Source organism: Triticum urartu, chromosome 2A, assembly GCF_056163025.1.
Source record: "Triticum urartu cultivar PI428250 chromosome 2A, HENAU_Tu73, whole genome shotgun sequence".
Lineage (NCBI taxonomy): Eukaryota > Viridiplantae > Streptophyta > Magnoliopsida > Poales > Poaceae > Triticum > Triticum urartu.
In genome coordinates, this window is record NC_141874.1 from 88218153 (window position 1) to 88244928 (window position 26776).

Here is a 26776-nt window from a genome sequence, read left to right on the forward strand (position 1 = left end):
CAATCAAAAGAAGAACGAGAAATCTTTTTAGGTTTTCTTTTTAATTATTACCACTACAGGCATGGAAAGTAAACTAGCTAAAAGCTACAACTAATTTTTTCGTTTTTCTTAAGGTTTATCAAACACACAAGAAGAAAGCATAAAAAGGGAAATAAACTAGCATGGATATTACAGTGAAAAAGTATGAGCACCGACAACTAGCATGGGTGTGTGAACATAAATGTAATGTCGGTGAGAAATACGTACCCCCCCAAACTTAGGCTTTTGGCCTAAGTTGGTCTATGGCCACGGTTGGCCTGGCGGATATCCAAAGTTGTAGTTGGGGTCGTACTGAGATGCAGCGGCGATAGCCTGATGAGCTGCGACTTGGAGGCAAGCTGTCTCCGCCCTCCTCTCGTACTCGGTTGCCTCCTCCCTGGTTATAGCATATCTCCCCTTTGCCTGAAAGTGAAAGAAAGTAGGAGCAGGGAGAGCGACGTGATAGGTGCGTCGTCTGTCAAAGATTAGTCAGTATTGGAGGAACCGATCGTTCCTCTCAACAAACTGATGATGAACCATAGCATCATAATCTAAATAAGTAGGAGGCAACTCAATATCATATCCACGTATGGGTATCTCAAGAAAGTTAGCTATACGAGTTGCATAAATTCCACCAAAGAAATCTCCATGAATACGATTATTATGCAATCTACGTGCAACAATGGCTCCCAAATTATAATGTTTATCTCCTAATACATCACTCCTGAGAACACTGAGATCAGGGACACACATGTGACATGCTTCATCCTTACCATTGATGCACCTACCTATGAAGAGAGCAAAATAATGTATAGCAGGAAAATGAATGCTCCCTATGGTAGCTGGTGTTATATCTCTAGACTCCCCCAAAGTTATACTAGCAAGAAAATCTCTAAATTCAGATTTGCGAGGTTCACTAACATCACCCCACTATGGAAGTTTACAAGCAGTGGTAAAATCTTCTAAGTCCATTGTATAAGATTTATCATAAAGATCAAACAGGACAGTGTGAGAATTACGTGAAGATGAAAATTTGAACCTTCTCACAAAGGAATCAGTAAGGTGATAGTATTGGCGGCACTTATCTGCCTCGAAGCTTTCAAGGTCAGCATTATGCACATATGCATCAAATTCCTCTTTAATTCCTGCTCGGATCATGAAATCCTCTGACGGCCATTCACAAGGCCGCACTTGAGCGTCTCTTGGTGGTTCCTCGTCTACATCGCGTATTGCGGGCCTGGGTCCTTGCTTCCTTGAAGAACCACCTTGGTACATTTTCCTAAACATATTTCTTCCTCTGAAAAATTTCTGAATTTTTTAGTAACTTCAAAATAAAAGTGAACCAAACTCAATAATATTGATAGCAACTACTCCTACAAATGCCTAGAAGCTATATCATGCATTAAAACTACTTTTGACCATATAAATTTGACATGCAAGCTCAAGAATAGTGTCACCTAGGTAGCAAAAATTTGCAATGAATAAAGCACTAGAACAAAAACTAATTGGACCATTGGAGGGGTCACATACCAAGGAACAATTCCCCAAAGCACTTTTGTGAATGGAGCTTTGAGCAAGGAGATCGAAAATGGCAGCAAGATGAGCTTGGACTCGGGTTTGAGCTGGCTAGTGATTTTTGTGGGAGGAAGGAGTGTGTGGTAGCTGGAATAAGTGGATGGGAGCCATCATGCGCCCACGAGGCAGGGGGCGCGCCCTGGACCCTCGTGGCCAGGTGCTTGCTCCCCCTGGTGTATTCTCAGTGCCAGATATTCTCAAATATTCTAGAAAAAATCATATTTAAATTTCAGGGCATTTGGAGAACTTTTATTTTCGGGGTATTTTTTATTGCATTGATAATTCAGAAAACAGACAGAAATTAATATTTTTGCTTTATTTAATATAAATAACAGAAAGTAAAAAGAGGGTACAGAGAGTTGTGTTTTCTAAATTCATCCATCTCATGCTCATCAAAAGGAATCCACTAACAAGGTTGATCAGGTCTTGTTAACAAACTCATTTCGAATAACATGAAACCGAAGAATTTTCGAATAACACTAGGTTACCTCAACGGGGATATGCATGTCCCCAACAATAAGAATATCATATTTCTTCTTGATAGTAGGAAGAGGAAATTCAAAACCTCCAATAGTAATTGTTGAAAATTTTCCAATAGAATTGATACTGTGGACTTGAGGTTGTTTCCTCGGAAAGTGTACCGTATGCTCATTACCATTAACATGAAAAGTGACATTGCCTTTGGTGCAATCAATAACAGCCCCTGCAGTATTCAAAAAGGGTCTTTCAAGAATAATAGACATACTATTATCCTCGGGAATATCAAGAATAACAAAGCCCGTTAAAATAGTAACGTTTGCAACCACAACAGGCACATCCTCACAAATACCAACATGTATAGCAGTTGATATATCAGCCATTTGCAAAGATATTTCAGTAGGTGTCAACTTATTCAAATCAAGTCTACGATATAAAGAGAGAGGCATAACACTAACACCGGCTCCAAGATCACATAAAGCAGTTTTAACATAGTTTCTTTTAATGGAGCATGCTATAGTTGGTACTCCTGGATCTCCAAGTTTCTTTGGTATTCCACCCTTAAAAGAGCATGGTGGAAATTTCAGCTTCTAGTATCTTTCTCTTATTAGTAACTATTTCCTTCATATATTTAGCATAAGGATTCACTTTAAGCATATCAGTCAAACGCATACGCAAAAAGATAGGTCTAATCATTTCAGCAAAGCGCTCAAAATCCTCATCATCCTTTTTTCTTGGATGGTTTAGGAGGAAAAGGCATGGGTTTCTGAACCCATGGTTCTCTTTCCTTACCGTGCTTCCTAGCAACAAAGTCTCTCTTATCATAATGTTGATTCTTTGATTGTGGGTTATCAAGATCAACAACAGGTTCAATCTATACATCATTATCATTACTAGGTTGAGCATCAACATGAACATCATCATTAACATTATCACTAGGTTCATGTTCATTACCAGCTTGTGTTTCAGCATCAGAAATAGACATATCATTGGGATTCTCAGGTGTGTCTACAACAACTTCACTAGAAGCATGCAAAGTCCTATCATTTTTCTTTTTCTTCCTTTTAGAAGGACTACGCTACAAAAAAGACACATCCGTGATATTTTGGGCCGAACAAATTTTTTTCTGTCATACATATGACACTTCTATGACGATAATTGTGACAAAACCTGGTATCATCATAGATGTGGTGGGCTCCTACTTCTATGACAAAAAATCATGACAGAAAATGGGCTTTTCGTCCTGGGCGGGCCGGAGACGCAGCTGCATGACATTCTTTGGGCCGTCCATGACAAAAAAAACCGTGGTAGAAGCGAGGGCGAGGAAAGTTTCGGGGAGTTCCCGGTTACGGTGGGAGGTCGGGGGCCGAGCAATGCGCGTTTCTCTCGTACACGTACGCGCGTGTGTGCGAGGCGTTGACTCTAACTGAACTAAGCGAGGCATTGGGCTCTAACTGAACCTGAGCGATCGATCGATTGCTGTTAACTGATCCCGATCGAGTGATTCCTTCGCTACTGCTGCTAACTGAAGCCGGTCGATTGGATGAACAGTGAGCGTTGCGGGGGGGGGGGGGTGGATGAATAGTGAGCGGTGGCGTTGCCTCTGGATGAACATGACCCCGTGGTGTGGTGGAGGGCTGGATGAACAGTAGACGGTGGAGGGGTGCCCGTGGAGGGGTGATTGAATAGGACCCGTGGTGTGGAGGGCTGGATGAATAGTAGATGGTGGAGGGGTGGTTGAACAGTAGCCGGTGGAGTAGCGCGCGGTGGAGGCTGGATGAACATGAGCCCATGGAGGCTGGAGGAGGTTGACGGTAGCCCGTGGAGGCTGGAGGAGGTCGACGGTGGAGATGAACAGTATCTCGTGGAGTCCCGTTTTGCGGTACGCCACACCCCTCCCGATGAACAGGACCCCCGTTTCAACCGTAGGAGGTCCGTTTCGTCTGTTTTGCGGTACGCCACACCCCTCCCGATCAAAAGGACCCCTGATTCGACCGTAGGAGGTCCGTTTCCTCCGTTTTGCGGTATGCCACACCCCTCCCGATCAACAGGACCCCCGTTTCGACCGTAGGAGGTCCGTTTCCTCCGTTCTGCGGTACACCAGGCCTTGTTTCCATCGCCTGTTCCGTCCAAGCCCTCCCGAGGAACACGACCACGCATTCCGTTCCGACCCAGCCGGTTGGCTCCCATGCGTTCCGTTGCCTCCCGATGAACACGACGCATTCCATTGCCTCCCCATGAACACGACGCATTCCCTTGCCTCCCCATGAACACGACACATTCTGTTGCCTCCCCATGAACACAACGATGGCACTGTTTCTCTGTTCCGACCCAGCCATGTACACGAGCCCTGGCCGTACGTATGCGCGGGTAGGCGTTCGAGACCCCGCCCGTATGTACACATACGTGGCCGTATTTTCTTTCTTGCACCCTGGCCGCTGTACGTACGTGTACATGCTACGTGCGCGCCTCTACTACGACACGTGCACGCCTCTACATCGACCAGTATGTATGTACACGTTCGTGACCAGAATGACAATGCTACGTACGCTTCGACCAGGTGGGTCCCGACTGTCAGGCACTTCCTTGCCTGCGAAGATGTAGCTAGTGGGTCCCAGCAGTCAGGGGGTGAATCGTTTTTTTTGCCCGGACGCACTTCCTTGCATGCGAAGATGTAGCTGGTGGTTCCCAGCAGTCAGGGGGAAATGTTTTTTTTCACGAAATACAGTGGCCCGCCCGGTGGGTCCCAGCTGTCAGCTGGAGGAATCATTATTTTCCGTGTAATAAGGAGGCACTTCCTTGCCGCGGCCGTGGACCCAGCTGTCAGCCTCTCCACGTATAGTCCACGTCCGATGGAAGTCATTCCTTGACCACGTTGACCACACCGCGCCGAGAGCACCAGAGCGGTGGACGACAGCGAGGCCTAGGAAGGGGACGACGGGGAGCCGGGGAAGACGCGGCAGTGGAAGCCCGCATGGAGAGGAGTATGGGGGTTCACTGGTTTGGCTGTGGTGTGAGGCTACCGTCGCCGCAGGGCCTGGCCAACGGTGGGAATAGTAGGGGGTTGTGAGGCCTCCGCGGCAGCACAGCCGGCCACGGGAGGCAGGAGCATGCAGCACGACCGGCGCTGCTTTGGGCGGCTGGAGCAAAAGAAGACCAGAGGTTGAAGAAGCAGGACGGCCGTTGGATGGACATCGTACGGTCAGTATAGCTAGAATCGTTTATATTGACTAAGTTGACAAAGCCCTTGGTACGTCAACTTAGTAGGCCCACAGGCTAGCTTCCGAAACGGTGCGCCCCAGATGTCAGGGGGAGGAATCATTTTTTGGGCGGGTGAAGCTAGAATATTCGAGAATGAAGAAGAAGCACGGCATCCGTTGGATGGACATCCAACGGCCACTGCTACTAGAACCGTGTGTTGACTATAAGTTGACAAAGCCTTGCATACGCGTCAACTCTGTTTTTTTTAGGGGACGCGTCAACTTAGTAAGGCCAGAAGTGTGTGGCAGAGAACTTATAGCCCATTTGAGATTTGTAAGAATGTGTGGCCCATTTTTGAATTCTAATGGAATTTACTACAACCCATTTACAGTTTGTTAAAAGTACAACCCATTTCAACCAACCGTTCAAAACAGAATTCAATAAAATTTCCCACATTTTGATGGGATCCGAAATATTTTTATCCCGAAATTTCTAGTTAGATTAAATACAATTTAAATATAAATTTATATTACATAAAAATCCAACGAAACATTGCGCTCGCAACAATTAATGAAATTAAAATTTTCAATATCCAAAAATAATATTTTATAAAGTAATCACATGTTTGGTGCATTTTCTTATAGTTATTGCCTAGTTTTTATAATTACATCTCATTTATTATTTCTTAAAGCCCATTTTTTTGTTAAGCCTAATGCATCCCTCCTAGGAAAGATTTGCAGCCCAGCGGGGCGGAGAATAACAAGTTGACCTTGCCTGGGTATTCCTAAAAAAAGTATAGCTAGGCTAGCCATTTTCAACTTGAAAAAAAATTAATATCTAGGCTGGAGATCCTCTCGTTTATTGAGTACTACATAGGTTGACAATGGTGTGGGACCGTGATGTCAGGAAACCAGGAGGAAGCAAAATAAATTATATATATATATAAAATAAGGAGGCACTTGCGTACGTGAGGCTATGGACCTGGTGGTTCCCCATTGTCATCCTCTCCAAGTAAAGTCATCTCCTTGCCCACGCGCGCTTCCCGCCCAAAACAGTCAGCGCTGCCCTCCCCGCTTCCCGGTGCAGGCGATTGCTCCGCCTTCAAACGACACAAGTGCCGTCCATCCGTCCATCTGCCTCCCACATTAATGATACGCGGTTGCCGAGGGGGCTACTCCGGTGCCACACGTCCATCCCTCCACCCGCCCACCATTGCTATATAAACTGCTGCGTTGGTCATAGCCGCAGTCATCCGCATCCGTTCCCTTTCTCCTGTCCACACCACTACTGCCCACCATGGCTTCCTCGCGCTCCAGCGTTCTTCGGGGTGGGCGGACGAAGGAACACGAGGAGATGGTAGCCATTGCTGCCGACCGGCTGGCCGGCAGGCAGCCGGAGGACGATGACGTCCCAATGGAGAACATGGTAGTCGACGATCCGGCACCAACCCCCTCCTCCGCGCCATCCTCGCCGGTGCATTGCACCATGACCATCGGCGAGGCCCGTGCCCAATATGTGGAAATGGTGAGGCAGATGCGTGAGGAGCAGTTCCTACAACCACCATATTCTCAACGAGCACCTCCAGGCGGAGGAGCAGATCACCGCGGAGCGGGCGGAGCAGGAGGCGCTGCTCGACTCGTACCGCTCCGCCCGCAAGGTCCGCCTCGAGCGCTGGCGGTACCGCATGCAGGTGGCGGAGGCTGCGGCCGCCTACAAAGAGGCTAGCAAAGAGGGCGATGAAGCGGGCGAGGCACTGTTTGGCGAGACCAAGGACGAGGCAGAGGACAATGCTAGCTCCGACGAGTCCCCGCTCCGCTGGTGCTGACGAGGCCCTGCTCCGCCGAGGCCCCGCGGCGCCAACAACGACGCAGAGGACACCGCCGGCTCCGCCGAGGCCCCGCCCTGCCAACAGCGAGGCAGAAGACATCGCCGGCTCCGCCGAGGCCCTGCCCCGCTGCCAACGAGGCCGCGCCACACAGAAAACGAGGAAGAGTATAACACAGTAGGTCGTCGCCGCTCGGGTCCAAGTAAGGCCACCACTGCTACCCTCCGGTTGAAGCCAAGCTAGGCAGGTTGTCCATTGACGGCCGGTTAGCTTCTTGGCGGCGACGTGGAGTCAGAGAGCTGCGCTGGAGAAGAACGCTGCTTCTACTTAACTGCTGGTGCAGTTGGCTGACTGACATGTGGGCCCAACAAGCCACATGTCAGTTACGCACCTGTACCTGCAGTTAAGTCACTAAAGCTTCTATTCGGCTCAGCGGGACACACATGGGTAGCTTCGGTTAATTAATTATACCTCCAACGCACCCCATTTTAGTTGAAGAATGTATGAAATGTAATGAAATTCGGCATGTTTATATGAAATCTGACCGTGTATGAATGAATTTATTTCGATTAGTTCGAATTCCTGTATCACTAGCATTGGATGAACATGCAAAACAATACGTACTAGCATTATTCCCAGGGTGATCACCTCGTTTGCAGTAGTTTCACATATACTCCCTCCGGTCCTTTCTAGTCTGCATACAAGTTTTGTCTGCAGTCAAAGTATCTCTACTTTGACCAATCTTATACAAAAAAGTATGCACTTTCACAATGTGTGAAGTAAAAAGGAACAAAAGGAGTACAAAGAGTTTGAGCAGCTTTTTAGCATTTCTGTACATTGCAATCAAAACACACAGGCCTGGCAATTCATAGAGAACATTCAAAACAATCGATGATTATGCATCTCAGCAATTCACATGTCAGAGGCAATATTTACTTCACAACTAAAGAATAAAGAAAAAAATGATCGACGCTGCTGACAGCAAAGGGCGTCCCATTCGAAAATATCAAACACATGTCTTGCTAAAATCAATGAGCAAAATTTGACAAGGTTGTCCCATTCCAAAATATCAAATGCCTACGATTGTGGAATGGGCAGAGTTTGCCATCAGTTCGGACATTGACATGGCACCTCGTGCTAAATAAACCAGCTGTTCTTTTTGTGCAGTTCCACCAAAATCAACCAAATTCAAGCGTAGCTTGTATGATTTCGCCCTTATATGTTGCAATGCCTTGAACTTATCGGCACCTCCTTTCTTGTGGTGGAAATGAATGATTCGATGTATTCATGAACATTTTGTGCAGTTCCCATTGAGATCAAGATGAGCACCCCTATTTGCACAAACACAAAAAAGTGATTAGTATAAAGCAAACTGTACTATGAATTGACAGTTTCAACAGGCACATACATGGTCCATGTAGAGCACACTTTTAGAAAAATGGAAATCACCAGAAAGAATCCTAGAACAAAATTGTACTCGCGCATCATAGCAAAAAAATGGAGATTTGTCAGTCCTTCTGAGCTGGAGTTAGTTTGGTCTTGTGGGGAGTAATGTAACCATCCTTCAACTGCTCCTTCTGATGAGAAGATAGACAGGGCTTCTTCATCCTGGCATAATCGGAACTAGTCACTTCACGTACTCCATGTTCTTCTTCAGAGGAAGATGATCCTGTTGTGCAAAGACAAGAGGACTACTAAATGCTAGCATCCCTGTTTGCTCGAAAAAAGGAAAGGAAATATTTAAAACAACACAGATGAAGCACTTCTCAAGGACAATACCACTTTTTCATGACAGTATCTAAACAGTAGCACAACACCAATAGAGATGACAAAGCTCAATCATATGGATGAAATCAGTGGGCGAGTACCAACCTTTGTCAGGAGGCTTATTGTGTAGAGCATACAGATGAAGCACTTCTCCGGAACCATCTGTTGCTATCTACGGTGGTGGACATGCTTACTATATACTCCTCGATTAGTTTAATGTTTCCAACATCTTCTTGTGCAGTTCCACTAAAATATATGGTATCTTCAAATAAGATCCCTGTTTGCACAAGTTGAGATAATTACATATTACATTGAGAGTGGCATCAAATCAGTGGCAAAACAATTGCTCGTTCCAGCCATAGCAATAAATTAAGATGCAAAACTATATCATTACTTGTGTCATCACAGTTCCAGTGCTTCATTACAACACCGGGAGTTGATTTTTGTTTTTCTTCCGCTTGTTCTTCCCCTTCATCACTTGCTTCAATAACATACAAGCTTCACCTTCAATGTAAGATTTGGCATGTCAATTAGGGAGCACAAGTATAGTACTAAACTTAATTTTCTGATGGGAGTGGCAAAATACAGGCCAGCAGTTGTGAAATATCCTTATCTTACCTCAATGGGATATTATGGTGCACATACAGATTGGAAGTCTTGTCTCCATTTGTGCAGTTCACTAAAATCAAGCAACATTATCGTACAAGTAGCACAACATATGAAAGCACACTGCAGAATCATGTGAAAGAAGGCTAGTACTAACCTCTCATGATGCGGAATTCAAACACTCACAAGAAGAAGATCTGAACTAAATTCGCCTTAACGGATAGGAAGTAAGATCTCCTCTTGTGCAGTTCCACTAAGATCAAGCAATCAAGCAACATTGTCGGTGTGACATTTTGGTTGAACTGCACAAAACACTCTTAAAACAAAAGTGTTTTGTGCAGTGCAACAAAAGGTCACAATGGCAACGAGGTGAAGTAGATAACCCTGTTTACACAGAGGTGCAAAGGAAACAATTAGTGGTCAATAATGGTGGATGACATAGAAGCCAACAAAAAGAAGCATCTACCTTATCTAAATGGGAAAGAAAGCAAGATAGTAGCATTTCTCAAACAGTGGCATTGATTAATATTAACATAGAGATTATATTAACAATAAAATTCGTTAAACATGTAATTTGCTGTTAACTGTCGCATTGCATCAATTTTCCAGCGGCATTGTTAGAGGGTGTTTTTTTACAGGGACATTTTGGTGTAGGGACTAAAAAAACTCCGTGTCAGTCCCATCTAAACCAAACAGGAGGGACTTTTAGGGACTAAAAGTGGGCATTTGGGACTAAAGAAAGAAGACCCCGAGGGAGTCTTTTTGGGACTTTTTCCAACAGTTGCCCCTGCCACGCATCGCACCTTGTCTCTATTAGTTCATTACTAGGGGTAACATGGTCTTTTAGCATGTCATTTAATAACCTCTAGTCCATGTTTAGTCCCTGGAACCAAGCAGGTAGGGACTAGGTAGTTTTTAACCAAACAGGGCCTTAGATTAACAACAACTAATGAGTTGCACGGGACAGTGGACGCACCAGCACCATGTGCATCTACCGATGTACTGTGGTCATGCACAGTCTTCTGCAACAAAGAACAAACAACCAAGGATCATATTTGTGTTGGTCCCAGTTTTGTTATCTTTAGACACCTTTCCCTATGTGAGCGCAGAAAATCTAGTCCTGCTCAAACTCTACAGCCTTGTCCCTTCCTTTCCTTTTTGAACTAGTACTTTCGCCCCTTCCTTTCCTCTTTGAACCACGTCCTAGATTTATGTGATACAACTTTCCCCACTACTTTCCCCCATTCCTTTCCTCTTTGAACCACGTCCTAGATTCATGCTATACAACTTTCCCCCTTCATTTCCTCTTTGAACCACGTCCTAGATTCATGCTATATACAACTTTTCCCACTACTTTCCCCCACTCCTTTCCTCTTTGAACCACGTCCTATATTCATGGTATACATGCAGCTAGAGCAATGCATGTGGAGTAAGTAAATTATACCTTAAGGTTCTTGGGGCGTGGTTCGGTGGGCGACGGGACGGCGGCGAAGAAGAAGGGGTCGGAGGCCCTCCCGCGCCGCCGCTGGGTGGAAAGTGAACAACTGCGCCGGTAGTCCCTGGCCGACGGCGACATCGTTAAGCCTCCTTCCCTTCCCGGTGGACGGATCCTGTCGGCTCTTTGAGCAGCAGTGAGGGGAGAGAGAGGCCAACAAAGTCTTGTTTAGATCTGGAGAGGGCGAGAGAGTGTGAAGAGAGCAACAACTCCCTCCATTCCAAATTACTCATCGAAGAAATGGATGTATCTAGAACTAAAATACATCTAGATACATCCATACCTGCGACAAGTAATTCGGAACGAAGGGAGAGGGCGAGAGAGTGTGAAGAGAGCAACTACAAGCGCTGAGGCTCCAACGTGTATATATATACTGGAGAGAGTGTGTGAAGCGTGCAAACCCTAGAAAACATTTTTGAACAGTCAAAGAATCCTCCTGGCACAAATTATGCTCAAGTGTAGTTATCAAACCCGAGACCTCAAGTTAGAAGGTGCAACGGGGCCAAGGTGTGTGTGTGCATGTGTGTGTGTATGTGTGTGTTTAACAGCATGTGTGTGTTAGAGAGAGCGACAGATCGACCTACTCCTACAGATAGATGTTGTGTAGTGTACGATTTTAGCCGCGAGAGTCGGTGCATCCTCTCGTTTCTGGGCGTGTCCGGTAGGGACATGCGGACAGCTGCCACGCCCGCTCCTGACCAGCCTGGCCCACCCAAAGCCCCTCCATTGCCCGCGCGCGCTTCCCGCCCAAAACGGTCAGCGCCGCTCCAAAGAATCGGTGCTGCATTCATGCCCGGGCAGAGCGGATGCGACCTCTCACTGGCGCAAGAGTTATGGTTACTGCTGGGTCTATGTGATTTGACGGCTCATTAGTCTTTATTACTGAGGTGGTAGGACTGCTAGATGTCCCACGCTTTCGGCGAAAGGAGGTACTACTACTAGATTACAATTTTCTCCATTCTTACAGTGGAGGCGTGCAAGAGCATTGAAAACACGCAGGCTCAGTGATTACATGGCCCACCTCACACTATCATCGTGCGACACCTAACTCTTTACATAGTACTCCCTCCATTCCTAAATATTACTAGATGAGTCCCCGCGCGTTGCCGTGGAACAGCGGTATATCTCTCTGCGCAAAATTATCGATTTCATAGAACTAAAAAAAACTCTATAACCGCATGACAAATGTGGTAGCCAAACTAAATAAACTCCCATCATCATTTAGATCATCCCACGTAAGGAAAAAAGATCAGCCAACTCCTACTGCATAATGGGATTATATTTTTCTTTTTGACATGTTAATGGGACTTAAAAGCTCACTTACATGCATGCTATCGATGCGTGCTTGCGTGCAGACATGTTGATGTGATTTAAAACCCACTCACATGCATGTGCCACGGTATTTCTGCATGCTTGCATGTGGCTTAGTGCGGAGCCTCTCAACGTCTAGATCAGACGGCTATTATGGACTGATTTACTTCATCTAATGGCTTCATCAATTTTGATGATGTGGCTTAAGGAGAGGATAGAGAATTCCTAGTAGTGGGGGCTAGCTATTACTAGTAGATAAGTCTTTGTAGAGATTCCACTACATACGGAAACAAAATGAATGAATCTACACTTAAAATGCATCTATATACATCCGCATGTGGTTCATGGTGAAATCTCTACAAAGACTTATATTTAGGAACGGGGGAGACGGCGTACTAAGCAAGCTTCTCCTCGTTCTGCGAGTTGACGGGACACATCAAAAGTACTCCAGTGTATAGAGCCTTGCCTCTAAGGTAGGCCCCACATGGTTTGCCTCTTTTTTTAACATAACACGTCAAGTCGCAATTTGTTTGTTCCCGTGGTAGACGGTCCTCCCTCCACCAAGTGGACAACCAGTACACGTGCCAAATTACCATGTGGGCTGCCTTTTTCGTACAGAAATGAGCTACACAGTGTACCCGCGCGGGTGTGGTTGGGAAAGCGACGGGAGTACGTGCGCCGTGCATGCACCTCTTCTCTTTGTGCACGTCCCCCACCTACGTGGGTGTGTGTGAGAGATACAAACCACGTTCGTGGGTGTTTTTTTGTTTTGGGGTGGGGGTGGGGTGGGGGTTGACTTCGTGAATTATTTGTGGGAATATGTGTCGATGACATCTCAAACAAAATTTTGCATGCAATGTGTGTGAAATGGAGGCCTATCCATATCATACATAGAGGGTCGGGCAATCCACGAGAAGAGAGGGAGGGGTCATAGCTATCGATAGAGTCAAAGAGAGGATCAAGTGGGTGGGTGCGAGATCGATGAAGAGAGCCATCGAAATTGTGTGTGTGTGTGTGTGCAAGTCAAAGATATAGGGCGACTGGCCTAATGGAACGTTAGAGGGCACATGTCAAGTTTGTGTGTGGCAGGGAGACATGACTAGAGCGCTCGATGTATCGGTGTGTGGGGGGGGGTGGGGGGAGGGGTAGGCAGAGGCCTAACTATAGAGGTAGAACGACTCGTGTATGTGTTGAGAAGGAGAGACCCAGCTATGTCTTGAGGGAGATCGGTCGACATCCATACATAACTGAAGGATGAGAAATATGATGGGACAGAGAGAGAGGAGAGAGAGAGGGAGGGAGAGGGGTAGAGTGCTGGATGGGTGATGGAGTTGCTTCTCGAAGATGGTGGGAGAGGCCTACTAGACAAACTGAGGGTGGAACTGCAATGTTATCAATAAGAGTGGGGATGTGTTTCTGTGTGTACCTGTGTGTGATAGATCTGTCGGGACGCATCCATGGATGATGAAGGGGAACCATGTGTTTGGTAAGAAAACCTAACTAGATCGGTAGATCAATTGTTGTTTGTCGGAGGAAGGGAGAGACACAACTAATGAGGTAGATCGATTGACGTGTGGGTAAAAACGAGTTATAAGGACCTAGCTAGCTATATGTATAGTGAGAGATCGGTCGGTGTACGTCCATTTGTTAGAGGCAAATAAGGCCCAACGAGACGGATAGACAGAGAGAATGGAGCTAGGAGGTGGTGCGAGAGGCCCAACTACTAGCTAGATACTGGGAGGAGTGTGCGGTTATGAGATTGATGAAAAGAGGGGCGAGAGTTTACACGTGTGTCTGACCGTATGAGAGACACGAGGCAAGGACACATAAAGGAGGAGATTGAAGGTGTGTGTGTATGTTGTAGGCAGGCATCGCTGGAGAGGTTTATCGATCGATGTGTGTCGGAAAGGAGTTGTGGAGACTCTGGGAGAACGACCTAAAGAAAAAAATGAATGTGCCCGGTGTATAGAATGCCGAGGGAGGGGGAGGGCGAGGAGGGCGTGTGCATGCACGAGAGAAAGTTAGTGGTAGCTACAAAGGTTAGAGGATTGTGTGGGTGTAAGAGACTAACAAAGATCATAATTTGATATGAAAGCAGATTCATATATTTGAATAGGAGATCATAGTGTTTTAAACATTGCATGCATGAATATAGCGGTGATACACGTGCTTTGCACATGTTATACCATAATGTGATAATGCATGGCGTTTGCAACTCACAGCTAAATGCTGAACAATCTAAACCATACTATACATCAAACAATCTCACATTTTATTTGAATTTGTGATAATGTGTGGCGTTTGCAGCTTACAACTAAATATCGAACAATCTAAACAATACTATATACCGAACATTCTCACATTTTGTTTGAATTTGTGGTAATGTGTGGTGTTTGCAACTCACATCTAAATACTTGTAGGCGTAGGGGGCGGGGCACCATACATAATGTGATAAACACATTATACATATGAGACATGGTTTAGATTATGAAGATCTAGCTAGAGCTAGAAATGTAATGTGACTTGAAATCAAAATAAAGTGGATTCAAAAAATCTAGTTCGAGTTCATATAGTACACATAGTTCATATGTAACTCGAGACTAATCATGTGGTGTGCTGTGAAGATAATACACAAACGATGGTTTAACTTGACAATAATGATGATTGTAGGTCTTATTAAAACAGAGAAACGAATTCAAATGCTTTGACTTCACAACAATCATTACTGTAGATCTTATTCAAATAGAGAAATGAATTCAAATTTAGTTCATATTGAAGCGGTAGTATATACGTTTGGAATGCACTAAAACGTTCATTTGAGTAGTAGGCTGCATGCATTATACACGTAGCGAAATATTTTAATTGAACATAACATGAATTCAAAGTTTTGAATGACATTTGTAGTGCGCATTGATTTGGTACAATACACGTTAGGCTTGTCCAGGAATTTCAACCCACGCCTTTTTAGCCCGAAATATTTAAGATATATCTTTGTCTCGTTGTGCTCCGACAACTCCCTCCACCTCAACCCGCGCCTTGCTATTCCGAAATTACAACGCACGCGAAAACTCCCACCTCATGTAAAACCCTGACACGCGAAATGTCCGTGGTACCCCTGAACCGAAAGAATCGCCTCAAATCGGTGGGGGTACTTTCGTAACTTACCCCACATTTCGGACAAGCGCGTCTCTAAGCCATGGTTCCCCACTGCCATCCCATCCGCCCACCCATTCGTACACCGAGGCCGCGAAAACCCATGATGAAACCCCACACCCTGCTCCGTCCGCCACCCAGCCGGAGCCTCTTCCCCGACGACGTCGTCCATAGCAACACCTCGACGTCCCTCATCCACCATACCGGATGAGGATCCGTCGTCGATCTCATCGTTCCGCCGGTTCAGCCACCCCGTCCTCCACCTCCAAGGAGCTGCCCCGACATTCCCCTTGTCTTTCGCGCCACCTCCATTCCCACACCGCCGTCTTCACCTGCACCACCGGAAGAGCATCATCATCACCGTTTCCTCGGATGAAGCTGCGGCCTAATCGGCGCCACCAAAGAGGTTGTACACTAATCACCGCATTTTCTTCTTGATTCGATCTCACGGTGCTACCGACGCTCAGTCCCGAGCTGACACGGCGCGGCTCCATCCACGGCGGCGTCGCCGGCCACTTCCTCCATGGCGTCGCTCCCTCGGCGGCGACGTCCACATCAGTAGGAGCTGCTGCTGCTTTAGCTCTCGCTCGCGCTGCTGCTCTGCTCTTGCTCTCGGTCCCCTGCCTGGTCTGCTCTTGCTATTGCTCTTGCTCTCGCTCTTGCTCTTGCTTGCGATGCTGCTCCGATTTAGCTACACTTTAGTCGACTGAATCAACTTTTAGGTCAGTCGATTTTCAGGGGGGGGGCTTGCGGGGGTGAAGGAAGAACCAGCCGCAGCAGGGAGGGGGGCTCGCCGGAGAGGTACCCCACTATCTATCTTAGGGTTCAGGATGGGGGCGGTGGTCGCCGGTGGTGGCGGGGCGGTGGCGGGGGGGTCGCTGGAGAAAAAGCTCGGCACGAGGGGGGGATAGAGGGATGGCCGAGGCGGCGGCGGACCGGCGGTGAGGAGTGTTTTTGGGGCGGGCGGGGCGGCGCACCGCCAGCCGCGGGCGGCGGGGGGCTGCTGTTTGGCCGGTGGTGGCTGGCGGCTCAGGGGGTGGAGGTTGAAGATGAACCGCAAGCCCTTGATTTCGTATCGAACGGCTGCAAAATCGACTGACCAGAGATGAAAAAGTCAGTCGACCGACGTGTAGCCTCACCTTGCTAGTGCGTTCAGTTTCGACAGCAAAATTCAGTTTCGACAGTTAAGTTCAGTTTCGACAGTTAAGTTCAGAGATGAGCGGCTGATGTATTTTACATCTAGCACTTTGTGGTTATGTATTTTACGTCATGTATTGGACATGCTATTAGAATTCCACTCAGGTTAACATTGTTCGTTGTCTCTCTTGTCCTGCTTCAGCCTCGGCGTCGTACAACTCACCGGAGCTGCTCCAACGACGAAACCCTCCATCACAGTGGAGTAGTACCTCGGGCTCCATCTCCAGATGCCTAAAATCTTCTTCCCCTCCTCCGACAGCAAAGTCAGCCGGAGCATCCTCACCGGCCAACCCAATCATGCTGAGATCGATATGGCTTTGCCAAAGAGGTTGTACACTTGTTGCATCTCTTTTTTACTCTACATGTTATATATATATATATTGTCCACTAAGCACACGGATTTGTTCCTTTAGTGTCTCCTTGAAAGAAAAAACGTAGGAATTTTAATTTTCACTTGTCCTCCTTTTCAAATTCCTATTCATGAAGCACAAGACTAAGAGATAGTAGCATAATAGCATTATAACCGTACATTTTCTTGTGGTTTGACTTAATCTCACCATGCTTCTTTGCATCCTGTGATCTTTCAATTGTTGTGAATCAAACACCCAGATTGGCAGAAATCCCGTGTTTTTAAATTCTCAGTTTTGCACATGCATTCCTATCCTATTCCTGTCTATTTCCTATCCCTGCATTGTTGGAATCCTCCAATTCAAACGAGCCCTTACAGAATTACTTCTCTTACAGATAGTTGTCAAAGAAAACTTTGCGTGGTTTTTCCCGCTCCTGCTGCGCCGTCGTCCACCCCAGCTCAGCTGCTCCAATGATAGAAGGGTCCAGCACAGCAGGGATCCAGCCTCTAGACTGTCTTTCGCCGCCTCAGATCTTCTTCCCCGCCGCTGGCAGCCATGAAAACTGCATTACCATCATCAACCGAGCAGATGACCTCGAGGACTACACGGGTCCGCAAGAGAGGTCGCACTCTTTCGTGTCTGCTTACGTTATGCATCGCTTAAAATTACATGATACTTTATCATCTTGTTCACCAATTAGACTCTGAGTCAGCTCCAAACTAATGGTCAAACTTGAGTTTTTAAATGGTTGTGGGGTACATATCGGGGCCGCTATCAATAGTATCCATCTACTATCTGGTTAATCTCCGGTGTCTACTATGAGTTTCATGTTGGGTGGGAAACAAACAGTAAAGAAGCCATTATCTGTATTTTTTAACTGAAGCCATTATCTGCCTGCTATTATTGGTTTTGGGTCTATCCATAGGTTGCTACCATCACTCTGGATTTCTGCATGCACTCCTTACATAATCTCATTATGTTTTATTCCTATGCATGACAGTTATTGTAAACAATGGAACTGAACATGTAGAGCAAAAGAGACGAGCCTTGCGTGGAAATAAAATTTCATGCAGACGTCGCTCCATGGTAGGCGCAAAGGCAGCCCCCCTCCATGCATTTCGGATTGTAATCGAGAGGAAGATATCTGTTTTGAGGGGGATTCGGAAGGAGAAGACAACTCCTATTTACCCCCTGAGGTCTTCGCTCTAACTTGGCATGCTGATGTTGGTTATACCATGCATATGGTGTCTTGCATTGCTTACTTTATACATCAAATATGTCATCTGCTTAGTTTAGACATCCTTTGTGCGAATGCCATCTGTTTAGTTTATTCATCGTTTATGTGAATTATGCAACGCCATCTTGTTTAGCCAGGCATCATATATGTGAATTTTGCAATGCCATCCTGCTTAGCACGTCATCTTATATGTAAATTATATCAGGCCATCCTTTTTTCCGTTAAATATTACATTTGTCAACAATTTTAGTACATTCAACTGCTCTTCGTGTGCATCAGCCATTTGACATGGTGATGGAAAATTCTGGAGTGAAAACAAGGTCTTTAGAGCACACTATGCTATCTGACGAAGCACATATATCGCTGGTTACGGATAGCTCCTTAGAGGAGGATTCAGAGACAGATGACCAGTCCTATACCCCCCCCCCCCGAGGTGTATGCTCTAACTTGGCAGGGTTATGTTGCTCATATCATGCGCATGGTGTCTCGCCTTGCTATGTAATTTGATTAGTTTGGACATGCTTTGTGTGAATGCCACCTGTTCAGTGTCTAATTACCATATATGTGAATTATGCATTGCCATCTTGTTGCAAGACATTATATATGTGAATTATACAATGCTATCTTGTTGCAAAGGCATTATATATGTGAATTATGCAATGCCATGCTGTTTAGCCAATCATCATGTATGTGAATTATATCATGCTATCATTTTTTTGTATTACGTGTTCCATTTGTCGACAATGTTTGTATATTCAACTACTCTTCCTGTGCATCAGCCTTTTGAAGCGGTGATGGAAGTATCTGGAGTGAAAACAAGGTATTCAGAGCAGACAATGCTACCTGCTGAAGCAGACATCTTGCTGGTTACAGAGAGCTCCTCAGAGGAGGATTCAGAGACTGATGACCAGTCCTATTTCCCCCCTGAGGTCTATGCTCAAACTTGGCAGGGTTATATTACCCATGTCATGCATGTTGTCTTGCATTGCTTAGTTTTTACATCATATATGGATTGCCATCTACTTACTTGCTAACTATATAAATCATATATTTGAATTATATCATGCCATCATGTTTACATAGTACATACACATCATCTATCTGAATTATGGCATGGCAACCCATTTAATAAAGACATCATATAGTTATATCATCTCATCCTGTTTAGTGTTTACAGTCATCATATTTTGAATTATGGCATTCTATCCGTGAATGTATGTGAATTATGGCATGCCAACCTATTTAATAAACACATTATATAGTTATGTCATGTCATCCTGTTTACATAGTCTCATATTTTGAACTATGTCTTTCCATCTTTTTTAGTTAACCATCATAATGTGAAATTGTGTCATGCTATCCTGTTTAGTTAGCCATCATATATGTGAAATTGTGTCATGCTATCCTGTTTGGTTAGACAACATAAATATGAATTATTTCATGCCCTCTTTTATTCCCCACTATCCATTGCACCTATCTATCATACAATGTCTATACTTTCAATTACTTTTCTTGTTTATCAGCCATTTGAATTGGAGAGCGTGATGGCAGTATCTAAGGGAGTAACAACACGGTCTTCAGAGAAGATAGTGCTACCAGTTGATGCAGATAGAACCACGGTTGTACTTGCCCAAGGACCAGATCCACCACACATAACCCAGACTCTCGCAGATTGTACCCCTACCCAGTTGGACAGAGAACCAGCTACACCCCTTCTAACCCCAACCCCGGCAGATAGTAAGCCAGTTCCAGTTGACACAACACCTTCTCCACCACAGAGCACCCAAACACGAGCAGTTAGTAAGGGAACTGCAGTGCCCAAAGCACGAGGACCACCACTCCGAATCCCAACTCAACGCTTAAAGGAGAAGAAGATTTGTTCTCAGGTCAGGTTCTGTAGCTATGGTTCATACTCCTTTGCTCTTGCATTACTGTATTTACTCATACCAACTATTTTCAAATTTGAAGGAAGGAATTGAAACTCCAATGGCGCAACAGGTATGTTTCAAACCTGTTTCTTTAACTGGTTTGCTGTTGTAACCTGCTCTATGTTGATTTTAGTTTCAATTGAATAAACAGTTATGTTCTCATGTCATGCACATTACAAGTGTTTTTATTGCTCTATAGTTACCCACACTTATATTCTATCTATTCTACTTTGTCTTGAACAAATATTATTTGAACTGTGTCTCTATCTTGATTTGGCAACAAAAACTAGAATGATATAGACCATAAAGTGACATGGTACATAGATATATGTTTGTTTCATGTTGTTATCCTGTCCACTTTACTACTGAACTCATTTACCAAAATGAGTTTCATATACAACATGGTAAACATGTGATTTGTCTGCTTGTTTCTCTTTTAGAATGCGGACAAAATATTGGAGAATAGTACCGCATTATCCAATGGTAAAGGAAGTAATGCAGATAAGGTTCAAGATAGTGAGACATCCCTGTTGGTCTCCAAGAAAGATGATAAAAACTATCTTGATGACAGTGAGGGAATCCAGAAGTCCTATCTTGATGTAGTGTTCGAGTTACTGGCCACTACTGCTGGCACAAGCTCTTTGAACTCGCTACCTGAATCAATTCGTCTTCTTGAGTCTCAACTTCATGTTGAAAAGACATTGATCAGATGTGCTGCGACAGGAAGCTGAAGGACCGAGGAAGTCCCTGTAGAATTCAGATGCATATTTTCTGGTGCAACAGCAAGCGCTGGAGGATTTAAGCGCCAAATAAGAGAAAGTTAATAAGCTTGCTAAACATCTTGCCATCATTATGGGTACCCAGCTTATTGTTTCTTGAGATCTTCTGAAGTGGTTTCAATTCTGGATTTGTTTTGCTGCGGTGTTTATTTGCGCTGGTCGCCAACTTTGACAACCAGTGTATATGATATGCTGCTTTGTTCCCTATATTTGCACTGGTGGCGAACTTTGATGCCCAGTGGATGTAATATGTGTAATAGCCATGATAGCCTAGCGTCAGTTGCTTGCTTATTTATTTCCTTGTTGTCTTGTTTATTTGTTTGCTTGTAGTCACTGCAGTTCTTTTTCCGTGGTTAGCTAGTGGCTGCAATAACCTATTTTTTAAAACTAGGCCACAATAACCATGGGCTAATATTTACTGTAGTGACACTGGGCCTCCTACTAGCCGTAGAAACAGTGGGCCTTCTACGGGTCGTAGAAACAATGGGCCTTCTACGGGCCGTAGAAACAATGGGCCTTCTGCGGGCCGTATCATCAATGGGCCTTATACGGGCCGTATGATCGATTGGCCAAACATGGGCCAAACAGACCGCATTATGGCCGTAAACTGGCTAGAGTTGGAATCGTCCGTTCATGGGCCGACCATAACGGGCCATCGTTAATAGGCCGTATTTGATGATGCTATGAAAAAGGCCCAACGTATTAACGGACCACAAACGGGCCGACTGTAACCACGTGCTGAATTTGGCCCACAAGCAGAAAATGACAGTAACGGGCCGTAAGTAAACGAATGCTGGAAATGAGCCCAAGAATAAATGGCTCTGAGAAGGCCGAAAGATAACATGGGCTGGAAACGGCCCAACAGAATAACGGGCCGTTAATGGGTATAAAGTGATACACTGTTCATTACGGGCCAGTTTCACCACGGGTCGTTAATGGGTGTAAAGTGATACACTGTTCATTACGGGCCAGTTTCACCATAGGCCATTAATAGGCCAAGAGTTACATAGGGCCTCATATGGACCGAAAGACGTCATTGGCCATACATGTCCCAGAAGTGAAAACGGGCTGGAATCATAATGGGTGGCCCAGATGACGCTACTGGGCCTAATTCGGATAGGGCGTAACGGGCCTTGGGTTAGCGGGCTGTAAATGGGCTATATGCGAACAGGCCGTTAACAGGCTTTACATGGGCCGGCCTGCCACCTTTTGACCAAGTCAAACGGGCCGCCCTTTTCACAGGAATGGGCCTCTATTGGGCCGTGCCACATGTCGACGTATCATAGGCGCCTTCTGTCCAATGAGTGGATGGCATCTGTCCCAACGATGATCCGACACGTGTTTCCTCCAGCCAATGATGATTTTACACGTGGAAAATCCCCATTGGTCGGGGCTGTTAATGGGTTATCGGATCCAAAACCCGACCCGATAGCTTAACGTCGTTCCGTTACGGTGGATGCCACATGTCGGTCACCCTTGATGAAAGCACTTCTGTGACACGGGATTTATCGTCATGGAAGTGGACACTTCCGTGATGATAATTTTGGTAATGTCATGGAACACTTCTACGACAGCACAGGTATGACTATCTTGATTCTGTCATAAAATCGTCATGGATGTACATGCATGACAGAAAATGCGACCTACTGTGACAAACACGTATCATCACGTAAGTGTATTTTTTTGTAGTGCTAGGTGCATCTACATTAGTTCTCTGAGAATCTTGCTCAATTCTCTTAGGGTGGCCCTCAGGATACAAAGGTTCCCAAGTCACCTTACCCCCTCTAGTTGCAACTCTAACAACAAAGTCATTATTCTTACTATTCAATTCATTAAGCAAATCATTCTGAGCTTTAAGTACTTGTTCTACTTGAGTGGTAACCATACAAGCATGCTTACTAATAAGTTTAAGTTCACCTTTAACATTGGCCATATAATCACTCAAGTGTTTAGTCATGTAAGCATTATGTTTCAATTGTCTACCAACATAAGCATTAAAGTCTTCTTGTTTAACCATAAAATTATCAAACTCATCTAAGCATTGGCTAGCAAACTTAGTAGGAGCGATTTCAGCTTTATCATATCTATAGAGAGAATTTACCTTTACTACATGTCGTGGAATTGTCACGGCAGATGTCCTAGTGTAAGGACTTAGTCGCGAGGCCAACACATCTATGTGGTAGCTTGAAGGGGTTGAGTGGAATCAAGAGACACAACACATAAGACGAGGATTTAGATAGCTTCGGGCCCCGGGAAACATCATCCGGTAATAACCCTACATGTGTTTGTGGCTAGGTCTCATTATGATCATGAGGGAGTCGCCGTCAGCCGGCTCTCCTCTTTGTGTCTAGCCCTATATATTGTTTCTTGTTGCTTGTCCCTCTTTGGGGAGCCCTGCCCCTCCTTATATATGTTGAAGGGGCGGGTTACATGACTAGTCCTAGTAGGATTAGGATTACTCTATTACAAGTGGAGTCCTAGTCTTGCTTCCTTTGTAGGAGAATATTCCTTATGTCTTTCCTCTTAAGCCAGTCCACCATAACATGAGATGGTCTTATGGGCCTTGGGTCTTGTCATCCATCTGAAACATCCGTCGGGTCATAATGAGCCGCCAAGATCGGGCGGGTTACTGCTACGTCTTGAGCTTGCGTTGGTTTTCCCCAAAGAGGAAGGGGTGATGCAGCAGAGTAGCGTAAGTATTTTGCTTAGTTTTTGAGAACCAAGGTATCAATCTAGTAGGAGCCCACGCTCAAGTCCCTCGTACCTGCACAAAGCGATAGCTACTCGCAACCAGCGTGATTAGGGGTTGTCAATCCCTTCACGATCACTTACGAGAGTGAGATCTGATAGATATAATATTTTTGGTATTTTTGGTATAAAGATGCAAAGTAAAAAGTAAAGGAAAAGTAAAAAAGCAAAACAAGATTAAAGTGGTGGAGATTGATATGATGAGAATAGACCTGGGGGCCATAGGTTTCACTAGTGGCTTCTCTCAAGAGCATAAGTATTCTACGGTGGGTGAACAAATTACTGTTGAGCAATTGACAGAATTGAGCATAGTTATGAGAATATCAAGGCATGATCATGTATATAGGTATCACGTCCGTGACAAGTAGATCGAAACGATTCTGCATTTACTACTATTACTCCACTCATCGACCGCTATACAGCATGCATCTAGAGTATTAAGTTAAAAACAGAGTAACGCCTTAAGCAAGATGACATGATGTAGAGATATAAATTCATGCAATATGAAATAAACCCCATCTTGTTATCCTCGATGGCAACGATACACTATGTGCCTTGCGGCCCCTTCTGTCACTGGGTAAGGACATCGCAAGATCGAACCCAAAGCTAAGCACTTCTCCTATGGCAAGAACTAACAATCTAGTTGGCCAAACCAAACGGATAATTCAAAGAGACTTGCAAAGATAACCAATCATACATAAAAGAATTCAGAGAAGATTCAAATATTATTCATAGATAGACTTGATCATAAACCCACAATTCATCGGTCTCAACAAACACACCGCAAAAAGAAGATTACATCGAATAGATCTCCACAAGAGAGGGGGAGAACTTTGTATTGAGATTCAAAGAGAGAGAAGAAGCCATCTAGCTACTAACTATGGACCCGAAGGTCTGAGGTAAACTACTCACACTTCATCGGAGGGGCTAGGATAATGTAGAAGCCCTCCGTGATGACGGCCCTCTTCCGGCAGAGCTCCGGAACAGGCCCCAAGATGGGATCTTGTGGATACAGAAAGTTGCGGCGGTGGAATTAGGTTTTTGGCTCCTGTTCTGATCGTTTGGGGGTACGTGTGTATATATAGGAGGAAGAAGTACGCCGGAGGAGCAACGAGGGGCCCACGAGGCAGGTGGGTGCGCCCTAGGGGGGGCGCCCCCCACCCTCGTGACCGCCTCTTTTGTTCCTTGGAGCAGGGTCCAAGTCTCCTGGATCATGTTCGGTGAGAAAATCACGTTCCCAAAGATTTTATTCCGTTTGGACTCCGTTTGATATTCTGTTTCTTCGAAACACTGAAATAGGCAAAAAAAACAGCAATTCTGGGCTGGGCCTCCGGTTAATAGGTTAGTCCCAAAAATAATATAAAAGTGGATAATAAAGCCCAATATAGTCCAAAACAGTAGATAATATAGCATGGAGCAATCAAAAATTATAGATACGTTGGAGACGTATCAGGCATCCCCAAGCTTAATTCCTGCTCGTCCTCGAGTAGGTAAATGATAAAAAGAGAATTTTTGATGCGGAGTGCTACTTGGCATAATTTCAATGCAAATCTTCTTAATTGTGGTATGAATATTCAGATTAGAAAGATTCAAGACAAAAGTTTATATTGACATAAAAATAATAATACTTCAAGCATACTAACAAAGCAATTATGTCTTCTCAAAATAACATGGCCAAAGAAAGTTATCCCTACAAAATCATATAGTCTGGCTATGCTCCATCTTCACCACACAAAGTATTTAAATCATGCACAACCCCGATGACAAGCCAAGAAATTGTTTCATACTCTAACTTTTTCAAAACTTTTTCAATCTTCACGCAATACATGAGCGTGAGCCATGGATATAGCACTATAGGTGGAATAGAATGCTGGTTGTGGAGAAGACAAAAAGGAGAAGATGGTCTCACATCAACTAGGCGTATCAACGGGCTATGGAGATGCCCATCAATAGATATCAATGTGAGTGAGTAGGGATTGCCATGCAACGGATGCACTAGAGCTATAAATGTATGAAAGCTCAACAAAAGAAACTAGTGGGTGTGCATCCAACTTGCTTGCTCACGAAGACCTAGGGAAATTTTGAGGAAGCCCGTCATTGGAATATACAAGACAAGTTCTATAATGTAAAATTCCCAATAGTATAAGAAAGTGACAACATATGAGACTCTCTATATGAAAAACATGGTGCTACTTTGAAACACAATATATGAGACTCGCTATATCATGGTGCTACTTTGAAGCACAAGTGTGGAAAAAAGGATAGTAGCATTGCCCCTTTTTTTGGGGGGCCTTCTTTTTTTCTTTGGCCTTTCTCTTTTTTTTATTGGGACAATGCTCTATTTATGATGATCATCACACTTTTATTTATTTACTACTCAATGATTACAACTCGATTCTAAAACAAAGTATGACTCTATACGGATGCCTTTGGCGGTGTACCGGGATATGCAATGAATCAAGAGTGACAAGTATGAAGAAATTATGAACGGTGGCTTTGCCACAAATACTATGTCAACTACATGATCATGCTAAGAAATATGACAATGATGAATGTGTCATGATGAACTAAGTGGTGGAAAGTTGCATGGCAATATATCTCGGAATGGCTATGGAAATGCCATAATAGGTAGGTACGGTGGCTGTTTTGAGGAAGGTATATGGTAGGTGTATGATACCAGCGAAAGGTGCGCGGTATTAGAGAGGCTAGCAAAGGTGGAAGGCTGAGAGTGCGTATAATCCATGGACTCAACATTAGTCATAAAGAACTCATATACTTATTGCAAAAATCTAGAAGTTATCAAAGCAAAGTATTACGCGCATGCTCCTAGGGGGGGATAGATTGGTAGGAAAAGACCATCGCTCGTCCCCGACCGCCACTCATAAGGAAGACACTCAATAAACAAATCATGCTCTGACTTTGTTACATAACGGTTCACCATACGTGCATGCTACGGGAATCACAAACTCTAACACAAGTATTCTTTAAATTCACAACTACTCAACTAGCATGACTTTAATATTATCACCTCCATATCTCAAAACAATTATCATGCTTCAATCTTTTCTTAGTATTCAACACACTCAAAAGAAAGTTTCACAAATCTTGA